Below are 13,892 nucleotides of genomic sequence, written 5' to 3' on the forward strand. Positions count from 1 at the left end.
CCTGCGGGGCATTAGATAGAGTACCTGCAACTCGAACTACGCACCCTGCACCGGATTAGCCTTATAGTCGTACACAGCAGATTAAGTTACCTGACAGCAGCGCGTTGTAATAGAAGCGAAAATTCAGATTCCTATACGGTGATCCTAGATGTACTCAGAAACATACAGTACCTAATCCATAGAAGGCTGCCGTTGTAGCCTAATACTATCGAGTGTTTACGGGACACGACCCGTCGTCAACCAACAAATCTCTTGCAACGCTCATAAGTCTGTTGGTTGTCTGGGGCTTCAGACGTTTGGGGGACGCTCGGTAAATGAAGGAAGTGTGGAGTTTAAGTCCCATCGATGTCTCGATGTCTAGATCAGAGAGAAGGAACAAGCTCGGACCGAGAGAAGGATGGTGGAAGAAATCGGTCGTTTGTTTCCAAAGAAGTGATTTAAGGAACCCACGAAAACTTATCTTTGCGTGCTAGGACACGAACTGGTGCCACCGTCCGTCCGAATGCGAATCCAGTGCCTTACTATTGCTGGATGATGCCCGGCAAGCATTTTTAAAAGTTATACAGATTGGATACCAGATATAAAGTTTTGAGACGATACGAGATGTCCGAAACTCTACAAACTACTAAAGCAAACAGTTGTAGGCGAGATCGATTTTACTTAGAAGGAACCCCTTCAGTGCGAGGTTGCGAGTTCAGTCTTTAGTAAGGCTCATTTTAAAGTGTTGTTTCAACACTTATGACAGAAAAAAATATTAGCTGCTTATCAGTCACCGTGGGCATCAGGAGGTTGACAGAAAATGACTGTCCGGGACGTACAGAGAGCAAATGTGTGTATTAAACTTCACAAAATGGACATCGTCGACATCCAAGAAATGTTCAAAACAAACGATTAACTTGAACCATTGTCACCTAAAGAAAAATGGCGCTCCATAGTGATCACGAAGGTTCGCACCATCAAGATGAAAGGCGAACTTCGTGGGAGCTACAAACTGTGGCAGGACGTTCAGCTAGTTATCCACCCTTAAAGATGCATATGGAATCGTACTGGTGAAACAGTGTGATGAAAGGTGATGGGAACTTATCGTGAAACTGGCTATCCTTTAAGGCGTTGTTGCAAATAGTGTGATAATATCTTTCATAGATGCGGAAAAACAAACATCCACAGGCTGAATTGCCTATTGGTTCCAGGTAGAATGAGATGCACTGTCACATACTTTCAGGATTGATAATTTGCTCTAAAGGAGTTTTTCATTTGTGTGGTCATATCATCCGTACTTGCTGTACAGTTCCTGAGGGTATTTTGATTCAGACGTTACAGCAACAAGAAAATGCGTGTTTCCTTCACCAGACGCGTTTCGCGTAATTGAGGTAAAGCATCATTAGTGGTCTGTGATTAAAGATACTTATTATTTGATTTGTTTTTAAGATCGGAAAACAGTTCGGTAAAATGTGTTGGTCATTATTTACCGTGATGCCTGATTGGTTTCTCGATTACATCAGGAAATGCCGTCTGCTAGTACGTCTTTGGCGTCTTCCTTCTTTAGACACTGATATTGGAAGACTAATTTTTCTTTGCTCTGCAGCACTATACATTTCTTACAGGCTGTGCTGTGTAAAACGTGAGAGATGCATAGTTATGTAGAGCAACGACGAGTTAGACAACAAGTACCACTGTCTAATGATGAAAGACACGAAATACGTGCAAGCAGACGGCATTTCATGATGTAGGCGAAAAACCAAGCAGAAGTCAGCATCACTAAAAACCGACACGTTGTTAACGAACTGTCTTTCGCTCTTAAAAACAAATCAAATTGTAAATGTCTTTAACTGTAGACTAATGATGATGCTTTACCTCAATAAAACGAAACATGTCTGGTGAGGATAATAGAATTTTCTTGTAGTTGTAACGGTGGAAAGAAAATACACTCAGGACTAAAAGAGTACGATTTCTATATGAAAACCAGGAATCAAGCAAAAGCAAGTTATTTTGAGCAGCTATTGGCCAAAAGCAGTGCTCATAGCATAGTTGTCGTTCTCTTACGTCCATTTTCCCACTCTTGCTTGCTATGTCGTAAATATGCCTACTGCCCTTGCAAGATGACGCTCACAGGAAAGAATCGTTGGGAGCAGAGCACCTAAAACTTCTCACAGCACAATAAATAACTTTCCAGTCAGTTTAACATCCAGATTAACAGTCACCATAAATGTATACGAAAGGATTACGGCATTGATGCTAGCTGATCTTGATAAAACTTCCTTGGTACCTCCAATTTCCTTTTCAAATCCCGATTGGTCGGTGCTGAAAACAGATTCCTTACTGAATAATGGGATGCGTTTGTTTATCTTATCTAGACATTTTCTGGCCGATTCCACAGTTTTCAATGTATCGTCGTTGCCACTTCGTTTGGAATTTCCTTATATCACTTCTTGCAATTCTGTAGCACTGTCTGAAGTCACGTAACTATCGACGGCTTCCCTTGAAATTATTGTCATCTGTGTCGCACGCAATGCACATCTTGTAAACTGTTTCGAGCCTCCTTGAAACGCGACGACTCCGATTTTTGTAACAAGTGCGTCTTGTCCTCCCTTGAAATCTGTCCATAATTGCTTTTCACTATGCTGCGAATGATCTTTCGTGTACATGATGATGTTTAGTACTGCTCCTTGGACAACAATTGTTCATTACTATGTTCTACAGGAGATTGGATCTGTGGGCTTCCTGTCCGGCAAGGATGATGGACTACGTGGCTGCAGACACGTTTCAATATCACTTTCAGTTTTTAAGCACATATCGTCATCATTGTACACCTCATGTTCATTGTCTGCACAGTCGATCGTATATGACACCACACATTCCACTGAGTCATCTTTCAGAAACGCTAGTATTTCATCTTCTTTCTCACCTATGAAATCCCTTGGGTTTGTTAATGACGACATGTCAACTTCAGAAACTGTTGTTATAAATATAATTCAATGTTTGCTTTGTTTATCGTTGCCATTGTTCTGCTTTATATCGACATCACAACCACTGTAGCACTGTTGTGAATTACTCGTCGAATAAGCAGTTCGAATATGCTCCGTAGCCTCATGCTGTGCTCACTATTGGATACCTCCAGTTTCGGCCATAGTTGCCATTAGCAGCCAATATTGTGGCTGCACGACAGGCAGCATGTGGAGCGTCGAATGCCGTAAGCATTTTTGGCCTTTTGCGAGCTCGCACTCAAAGGGTTACTTGTTAGCCATTCGTTCTATCACGGCAGTTATGATCCGTTTTCATGGGTTTCCAAAGAACACATAGTTTGACAATTGTGTGTGTTGCATAGATGGTTAAGATGAATGTTAGTTTATGCAGAGTTATGATTGTGTTTTTCTATAATTTTGGAACTGTAAGAATGAGAGAGGGTATAACCTGGTTCCGATACATAATCTGCACCTCTTGAATACCATTATAGAAGAGAGAGAGTTCTGGCGAATGATTCACCAGCAAGAGCATCGTATTATGATATTCCCTAAGAGTCTGTGGCAAGCGCATGCAGTGTGGGACAAAATGTTTGGAAGTATGTATTCAAATTACAGTTGAATATTAGACAAGCCACTGGAACCATATGAGTGTCTTGGCCAGCACCGTAAGAGGAAACCGAGTTAAATAAGGAATTTCAAGTATTGACAGCAATGAGTGGTATGGAGAGATTAAAAAACATATCGTCATTGCAACATATCTTTCTTGCCCTGGCTGCTGAGGACGCTAAAGTTGGTATTACATATATCCAATAATAAGTGGCATATTCCATCCCGGAGCTGACGAGCAGGTCTTTTTCAAGTCAGTGCCCTGATATCAGTTTCCTACAGCAGTAAGACGCAATTATACACTGAAGAGCCAAAGAAACTGGTTCACCTGCCTCATATCATGTAGGGCCTCCGCGAGCACAGAAGTGCCACAACACGATGTGGCATGGACTCGACTAGTGTCTGAAGTAGTGCTGGAGGGAACTGACAGCATGAATCATGCAGAGCTGTCCATAAATCCGTAGGAGGGTGGAGATCTTTTCTGAACAGCATGTTACAAGGTATTCCAGATACACTCGATAATGTTCATGTCTCGGGAGTTTGGTGGCTAGCGTAAGTGTTTAAACTCAGAAGAGTGTTGCTGGAGCGTCTCTGTAGCAATTCGGGACGTGCGGGGTATTCCATTGTCCTGCTGGAATTGCCCAAATCCGTATGAATGCACAATGGACATGAATGGATGCAGGTGATCAGACAGGATGCATACGTACGTGTCACCTGTCAGAGTCGTATCTACACGTATGAGGGGTCCCATATGACTCCAACTGCACACGTCCCACACCATTACAGAGCCATCACCAGCTTAAACAGTCCCCAGCTGACGTGCAGGGTCGATGGATTCATGAAGTTGTCTCCATAGCCGTGCACGTCCATGCGCTCGATACAATTTGAAAGGAGACTAGTCCGAGCATGCAAGAAGTATCCAGTCATCAACAGTTCAATGTCAGTATTGAGGGACCTAGGCGAGGTGTAAAGCTTTGTGTCGTGCAGTCATCAAGAGTACACGAGTAACCTTTGGCTCCGAAAGCCCATATCGATGATGTTTGGTTGAATGGTTCGCACGCTGACACTTGCTGATGGTCCAACACTGAAATCTGCAGCAATATGTGGAAGGGTTGCACTTCTGTGACGTTGAACGATTCTCTTTAGTCGTCGTTGGTCCCGTACTTGCAGGATATTTTCCGGCGGCAGCTATGTCGGAGATTTGATGTTTTACCGGGTTTCTAATATTCACGGTATACTCGTGAAATGGTCGCACGGGAAAATCCCCACTTCATCGCTCTCTAGTGCGCTGACTGTAACACCATGTTCAAACAAATCTTGTTAATCTGCCATTGAAGCAGCAGTAACGCATTAAAAGACTGCGCCAGACAGTTTTTGTGTTATACAGGACTTGCCGACGGCAGCGCCGTATTCTGCCTGTTTAAAAACGGTTCAAATGCCTCTGAGCACTATGTGACTTAACATCTGAGGTCATCAGTCCCATAGAACTTAAAACTACTTAAACATAACTAACCTAAGGACATCACACACATCCATGCCCGAGGCAGGATTCGAACCTGCGACCATAGCAGTCGCGCGGTTCCGGACTGAAGCGCCTAGAACCGCTCGGCCACATTGGCCGGCCTACCTGTTTACATATCCCTGTATTTGAATACACATGCCTATACCAGTTTCTTTGGCGCTTCAGTGTATAAAAAAACCTGGAAAATATGCATTCGAAAATTAAACAATTTCTGGGGACTGTTAAGTACAAAACATTTCTAGATTATTAACGCAGTCGCTGTTAGAAAAGAATGCATAGGAAGTCTTGTTCCCATGCAGTCGCTGGTTCGAGCTGCATTTGCGGCAATTATTTTTTTCTTCTGTTTTACTTCGGTACTCATTATGATACGGGAATTTTAAGTAATAAATATAAAATTACAATTTTTAATAAAAAGAACACTTTTATTTTAATTATCGGTCATGTAAAATAAAATTAAAATTTGATGCAAGCATGCGAAATGTCTTACTGTTCAATGAAATAAATATATGAACGGTACTATTCTGTCTTTAGAAATAAAAAGTACTTTATTACTGCTTGATGTTTTACTGAAATTAAAAACGTGTTGTTTTATAAAAATATATGACAATATTTATTAATTAATGTTTCCATTTGTAAAAATTTATGGATTTTACATAAAAGTATTAAAAATTGCTAATAGTGAGATCTGAACCAATGATTTCTCAACTATAAGACTTTTACATTACGCGCCCAGCTGATGGTGACAATGCTGCTAGTTTACAGTAACCTCTGATCGTTTTGTTCTTAATATCACTCCAAAATCTTCTAATCTCTAAAGATGACTTTTTCGAGATTTTTTGAGAATTGTATAGTGCTGCTTTAAGAACAGTTGGTAAGAACCACTTCTCAGTGACTGTCAACGAAAGCAGCTGTTTCCGATCACCTGTTGGAGATAAACTTACAAGAAGTCTTGTTGGGAAGAAGCACTTTCCTAAGAGTAATATTAACAGGAACAGGAAACGAACAGTGGAAACGACTGCATTCTACCTCTAAGGCTGAAAGGGTTGGTTGTTATAACATTTTCATGGAGCTATTTAGGGTTCCTCAAATTGCGGGGTCGGCCAGCAATCCTTCTGGGCGTAGGACGCGAATTATGTGCCTTTTGGGGCGGAGCTGATGTTGACTACATCGAATCGAGAATGATGCTTAGTGATCAATAAAGTCAACTCATTTCCGATTTTTAGGCGAGTAATGCGAGTTAATGCACATGTGCATGCGATTTGTCAGACATATACAGTACCAAATAGTCCAATGTTTTGCCTCTGTAGCACTTCAGACGGTGACGTGCATGGTGTCTCGGTAAGCAATTCTTTTCATATCTTAGAGTATTGAACCGAAGGTCTGTACGCTGCGTATGTGTGGTGTGCAGGGAGAGGGGGCAGAAGTGAATAAGCTTGTGAATTTGTGGCCACACGAGTTGTGAAAATAGGCATGAAGAAGGATGCTGGGTAACTGTACTGAGGACCACAACGAAAGTAACGAATAAAATCTGAGCCTGTGTAATTTAAGTGTCAATATGGCTAACTGAACATGGTATGTATGTGTGTGGATATGTATAGTATATTCCAGCATTGCTCTGGAAAGCGTAGGTCAACTCACACGCTGTCAAACATGGTACACATTACACATATAACTCACTACTTATAAACAGTAAGTGGGGTGCAATGTAGACTAGCCTCCCCGTGGTGCACCCTGGGCAACGTGATTTTTTATCACGGCTAAATAGTCTACAAATCTGGCTGCTGGACCTGTGAGGATTTCCCAGCTTTACAGAATCAGCACAGACATGAACGCGAATACCCGAAACACCGGTTCCTCTCAGAACCCGTTGACCAAGGACATTGGAGATGTCCTTAAAATCCTACAACTCAACGTAGAAGGAATGAGTAGAGCTAAATCTGACTACCTAATTAAAGTCCTGGACAACCATTCAGTGGATGCTGTCTTGCTCCAGGAAACACATTGCGCCGACGAAAAGCAGTTGAAAAATAGATGCAAACTTCCAGGCTATTCCCTTGCTGCAGCAACTTACCACGCTAACTATGGCACTGCCACCTACTTTAAAAACAACAGTGACCAGGTCCAAGATATAAAAACACACACTGACCCAAGCGCCTACGTCATAAGAACAAAAAATGCTGATATTGAAGTCATCAACCCCTACAAACCCCCAACTCAGTCATGGAATGACTCTGCTATTTCCAACATACAACATCCTACAGTGATAATGGGCGATTTCAACAGCCACAGTACCCAGTGGGGATATAACAACACCAATGAGGATGGGGAGGGAGTAATGAAATGGGCGGACATAGAAGACGTTTTCTTGATCCATGATCTAAAGGATAAAGGGACTTTCCACTCGGCTAGATGGAAAAGAGACTACAACCCCGATCTGTGCTTTGTTTCCAGAGACGCCAAAAAGCTACCATTACGCTGCAATAAACAGATCTTGCCTGATTTTCCTCGTAGCCAGCACAGGCCCGTCCTGCTACATGTCGGTATACAGATTCCAATAGTGAGATCTACACCTAAACCTCGATGGAATTTTGGCAAAGCCAACTGGGAAGCCTTTACCGCCGAAATGGACCACAACATCCAATGGATCCCACCCGCATCGAATAACTACAACCGCTTTGTGGGATTACTCCTAGCCATTGCCAAAAAACACATTCCCAGAGGCTACAGGAAAACTTATATTCCCGGCTGGAGCCAAGAATGCATAGACCTATATAATGCATATCCGCAAAACAACGATCCTGAAATTGCGGACGAGCTTCTCCAATGCCTGGACTCAGCAAGACGAGAAAAGTGGCACACTCTCATGAAAAATATGGACTTCAAGCACTCCAGCAAGAAAGCCTGGTGCCTTCTTAAAAACCTAGGTGAAAGCTCCATTAAAACCTGTATGGGTGGCAACATACACCCCAAAGAGGTAGCAAACAGAATAGTTAACCTTACGAGAAAAACACCACGCAGCAACAAGGATAAGACTATGAAAATGAAGAAAGAACTGAGAACCAAGCTCCGACAGTCCACACCCGACAACAATTTCTCAAAAACCTTTACCATCCTAGAGATCACAGAAGCACTGAAAGAAATGAAAATGGGTAAAGCGGCTGGTTTAGATGAGGTCTACCCCGAGTTCTTACGGCACCTAGGACCTCGAGCTCTACTGTGGCTAACTCAGTTTTACAATGACATCCAACGATCGGAAACACTACCACCACTATTTAAACAAACCAAGATCGTCGCCATTCTTAAGCCTTGCAAAGATGGAAAGCTCCCAGTGGACTATAGACCTATAGCTCTTCTAAGCGTATGCTACAAACTATTGGAGAGACTTATTCTCAACAGAATAAAACCCATTGCTGAGAATTTCATTCCTATTGAACAAGCCGGATTTAGACCCGGTCGGAGCTGCTGTGATCAAGTATTATCTTTTACCACACATATTGAGAGTGGATTTCCGAGGAAGAAAAAGACAGTCGCCGTGTTCATAGATCTATCGTCAGCATATGACACAGTGTGGAGGGAGGCAATGATTCTTAAACTCCAACGCATTATTCCTTGCAAGAAAACGGCTACCCTAATCAACAATATGCTTTCAAATAGATTTTTTGAAGTACACCTAGATGGAGAGATAAGCAAGAAATATAGGTTAAATGATGGCCTGCCCCAAGGATCCGTGCTAGCTCCATTACTTTTTAATATATATACATCAGACCTACCAGAGACATCTTCTAAGAAGTTTATCTATGCAGACGATATTGCTCTCACATATCAACATCAAGACTTCCACAATTCCGAAAGAATCATTGAGGAAGACCTTATCAAAATGGATGAATATTTCGAAACATGGAGGCTCAGACCTAATACTTCTAAAACCCAAGTCTCCTGTTTCCATCTCAACAACAGACAGGCAAACTATGCACCCCACGTAGAGTTCAGAGGCCAGCTGCTTAACTACAATCCCCTCCCAAAGTATCTGGGAATTACATTGGACCGATCTCTGACGTACAAGGAGCACTTATACAATTGCGCAGCAAAAATCAAAACCAGAAATAATGTCCTACACAAACTCACTGGAAGTAGCTGGGGAGCAAGCGCCACAGTTCTCAGAACAGCTGCTCTTGCACTAGTATATTCGGTGGCTGAATACTGCGCTCCGGTCTGGCTTAACAGCACTCATACAGCAACGGTGGACACCCAGCTAAACGACACCATGAGGCTCATCTCAGGCACTATTAAACCGACGCCCCACCAATGGCTCCCGGTACTGGCCAACATAGCCCCACCTCATCTAAGGCGAAGATCTGCACTGAAAAGGGAATGGCAAAAGTGCGCTAACAACCGTGACCTACCCTTACACGAAGACTGCAAGAATCCCAGCCACAGGCTCAAGTCCCGCAAGCCATCATGGAGATTAGGGCAACAGCTGATCGAGGACAATTATGATATCGACGAAGCCTGGCGTCGGGAATGGGATATGTCTAACCCTGATCACCTTAACTTAGTCTCGGACCCAACCGTACGGCCCGAGGGCTTCGGTCTTCCCAGAAAATCTTGGACAACTTTAAATCGTATCCGAACAGGCTATGGTAGATGTAATTACTGGAAACACAAATGGGGACAGACTGACTCACCCAACTGCGACTGTGGGAATCCACAAACTCTACATCATATCGCAATGGACTGCCCTACGAGGAGATTCCCTGGCACAATGCAGGAGCTGCATCTCCTGGAGGGAGATGCTTCTGGCTGGTTGAGGGACTTGGACATACAACCATGAGTCTGGTCTACTATTCTCCTTCTAAAAAACCTATTACTGGATACTATTACTATAATTTCTATGTATTTTTGTGTATTTTGTGTTTTACTTCCTTTTTTAGATCTAATAATTGTTTGTTGCCTGTAAAATTGACCATTCATTGTTTTTATACGTTGTTTGTGTTACTACTTACTTACTGCTGTATTTTATTAGCCATACGAAATAAATAAGCAGTAAGTCATCCCTAGGGAACCCAGAAACGCGTGGAACAATTTCAAACGAACTGAGTGAAAAATATTGTGATGTTAAATGAAAAAAAAGATGCTTCTGAGGTGAGGCACCGCTCGCCCCTCCCTCCATGGACAGGAGAGGACAGGGTGAAATGTAAAAATCTTGCATCAGTCTCAACCAGACACGGTACGCTTAAGGCATATTATATGGGAACAGGTATTGTGGGAAGAGACAACCCTACCACCACGTAGGAATCAGAGTGAAACTCGTGATCCATTTTCAAAGAATCTTGTCACACATATGAATTAGAATCTGCAGCAAAAATTTGCAGAGACGAAAATAAGATAATAATACTGCCCTGTGCGTAGTAGCGGCGCTTCTCGGTAATCGATTGCTACCTATATGGAAATCTTACGGTCTTTTATTCCACGTTCGCCACCGTGAGAATGACATATAAACAGTTGTCACCACTTTCTCGGTTGTACGACGACTACGAAACTGGACTTCTCTCCATTTCTCTTCTCCTTAGCAACTTTGGAAGCCATCACGAACAGTGGCCGTTGTCTTTGTGAACAATTATGTAGACAGTCCAAGAATGCAAGAGAATTTTCGAGTCAAGTGTTTGTGATACCACTTTAAAATTTTATTTTGTGTTTTTGGGTGTTTGTTTAATCTGTCTCATATTTCATATACGACTGCTGACAGTGAACCACTATAGCAATGAAACAATTTGTGAGAGTACTGACTGAAATATATTTTGTTGTTATAGCACGGCAGAGAGTCCTCTCAAGTATTCTGGGGATAATACAAGATCATATTAACATCTAGAGAACATGTTGATATAACTTATAAAAATTATATATTTAGAGAGAACTTTCGAGTACGTCCATAGGAATAGAGACTTTGAAATTATGTAGGTAGCAGGGATACAATAAAGGGAGAGACGTGTTGTTTACAACTTACACAGAAACCAGAGTGCAGGTATACGAGTCGAAAGAAGTGAAAGGGAAGCAGTAGTTCAGAAGGAAGCAAGCAGCAAAGAAAATGAAGAAGAAATCTGAAGAGGTAACTGGCATGGCACTAAGCACTATGGGACTTAACATCTGAGGTCACCAGTCCCCTAGAACTTAGAACTACTTAAACCTAACTAACCTAAGGACATCACATACATCCATGCCCGAGGCAGGATTCGAACCTGCGACCGTAGCGGTCGCGCGGTTCCGGACTGAAGCGCTTAGAACCCCTCGGCCACACCGGCCGGCGAAGAGGTATCTAAAATTCAGGTAGATGAAATAAGAACTTTGACATTTGCCAATGACATTATAATTCTGCCTGAGTCAGCAAAGGACTTGGAAGAACAGTTGAATGAAATCAGTCGTGTATTCAAAAAGAGGTTATAAGATGTATATAAACATAAATAAAACAAGAGTAATGGAGTGTTTCCAGATTAAATCAGGTGAAGCTGAAGACATTAGATTAGGAAATGAGACAGTAAAAGCAGTAAATTAGTTTTGCTACTTGGACAGCAAAATAACTGATGATCTCCAAAACAGAGAGGATGTAAAATGCAGACTGGTTATAGCACTAAAATTATCCCTGAAAAAAAAAAGAATTTGTTAATACCTAACATAAATTTAAGTGTTAGGAAGTCGCTTCTGTAGGTACTTGCCTGAGGTGTAGCTTTGCATGGAAGTGAAATGTGTATGACAAACAAGGCAGGCGAGGAGAGAACAGGAGCTTTTGAGATGTAGAGCTGCATAAGAATGCCGAAGATTAGGTGGGTTGACTGAGTAAATAATGCGAACGTGTTGTTGAATCGAGTTGGAGAAAAAAGTAACTTATGCCGGAACTTGGGTAAAAGCAGGGATAGTTTGATTGCACGCATGACGCGGCGTGAAGGAATAGTCAATTTGGTAATGGAGGGGAGCGCTGGGGGGAGCCCAAGGGATGAACACAGTAAGCAGGGTCAAATGGATGTAGGTTGCAGTAGTTATTTGGAGATGTAAAGACTGGCACAGGTGGCAGTACCATGGCGAGTTGCATCAAACCAGTCTGCACACTACAGACTGAAACAACGACAACAACGACAATCTGAGCAGTTCTCTTAGGTTGTTCGCAGATGATGCTGTAATTTACCGTCTAGTAAGGTCATCCGAAGACCAGTATCAGTTGCAAAGCGATTTAGAAAAGATTGCTGTATGGTGTGGCAGGTGGCATTTGACGCTAAATAACGAAAAGTGTGAGGTGATCCACATGACTTCCAAAAGAAATCCGTTGGAATTCGATTACTCGATAAATAGTACAATTCTCAAGGAAGGCGAGCCAAAGGTTGCGTTTCATTGGCAGGACACTTAGAAGATGCAACAAATCCACTAAAGAGACAGCTTACACTACACTCGTTCGTCCTCTGTTAGAATATTGCTGCGCGGTGTGGAATCCTTACCAGGTGGGATTGACCGAGGACATCGAAAGGGTGCAAAAAAGGGCAGCTCGTTTTGTATTATCACGTAATAGGGGAGAGAGTGTGGCAGATATGATACGCGAGTTGGGATGGAAGTCATTAAAGCAAAGACGTTTTTCGTCGCGGACAGATCTATTTACGGAATTTCAGTCGCCAACTTTCTCTTCCGAATGCGAAAATATTTTGTTCAGCCCAACCTACATAGGTAGGAATGATCATCAAAATAAAAAAAGAGAAATCAGCGCTCAAACAGAAAGGTTTAGGTGTTCGTTTTTCCCGCGCGCTGTTCGGGCGTGGAATGGTAGGGAGATAGTATGATTGTGGTTCGATGAACCCTCTGCCAAGCACTTAAATGTGAATTGCAGAGTAATCATGTAGATGTAGAACAGCGAATGCAATAACAACAGCAACACCAACAACAGATATTGGAACAGCAACAAAGACAGTTGAGAAATATTTGCTTTAGTGTAAAGTCACACCGTTATTTTTCAAATGACGACGGGTTTCGGTACTAAGTACAAGGCTTATCCAGACAGTAAGTTCCGATCAGTCGCGAAATGGAAACTACATTGAAAATCAGAAATGTTTTATTTGCGACAGTTGGCTTCACCTCCCAGCTACTTCTCCACATTGTCGCCGCTCCAGCTAGGACATCTGTCGCATCGTTATACCAACTTTCCAATACCCTCGTCATAGAAGGCAGCCGCCTGTGCTTCCCACCAAGTCTCTACGGTCATCTCTAGCGCGTTGTCTGTGCGAAAATGTTTTCTTCATAGCCAGTAGTTAATGTGAGCAGAGGTGAAACACAGAGGGAGCCAATTACCGGCTGTAGTGCGGGTGGTCAAACACGTCCCATCGAAATCGCTGAAGGAGAATTTTCATTGCCCCTGCAGATTGCGACCGAGAATTGTCACGAAGTAGTAACCGCATGACAGTTCTGTAATGTGGGCTGCATAACATCAGGCGAAATCTCTCACCAGGACCTCATACTTGGCGGGAGACACTATTTTCTACACATCTTTATGCGCTCACCATGCGCTCAGAACTGAAAAAAGCGAAGTGATGCAACCGACAGGGATGCTAGAGACACTGTCGAACACATATGTGCAAAGCTTTATTAGATTTTCACAGTGGTTTCCATTTCTTGACCGATCGGAACTTACTTTCCGAATATACCTCGTATAAACAGGCCGATTGAAGATAAAAAACATTACAGTGCACGATTAAAATATTCTCCAGGAAACATTAATAAAATGATAAATTCTTCTCGGGTTATCAGCCGAGCAAAGCCGTCGTCCT

The 13,892-nt window shown here is 42.5% G+C and overlaps 1 protein-coding gene across 1 annotated transcript in view; it reads right to left on the bottom strand.

The window, feature by feature from the left end:
• The window catches only part of LOC126221264 (regulator of G-protein signaling 11), a 289,957-nt gene that overhangs the window by 97,847 nt on the left and 178,218 nt on the right, over positions 1 to 13,892 (bottom strand). The window lies entirely within an intron of this gene.

The sequence above is a fragment of the Schistocerca nitens genome, chromosome 1, assembly GCF_023898315.1.
Source record: "Schistocerca nitens isolate TAMUIC-IGC-003100 chromosome 1, iqSchNite1.1, whole genome shotgun sequence".
Taxonomy (NCBI): domain Eukaryota; kingdom Metazoa; phylum Arthropoda; class Insecta; order Orthoptera; family Acrididae; genus Schistocerca; species Schistocerca nitens.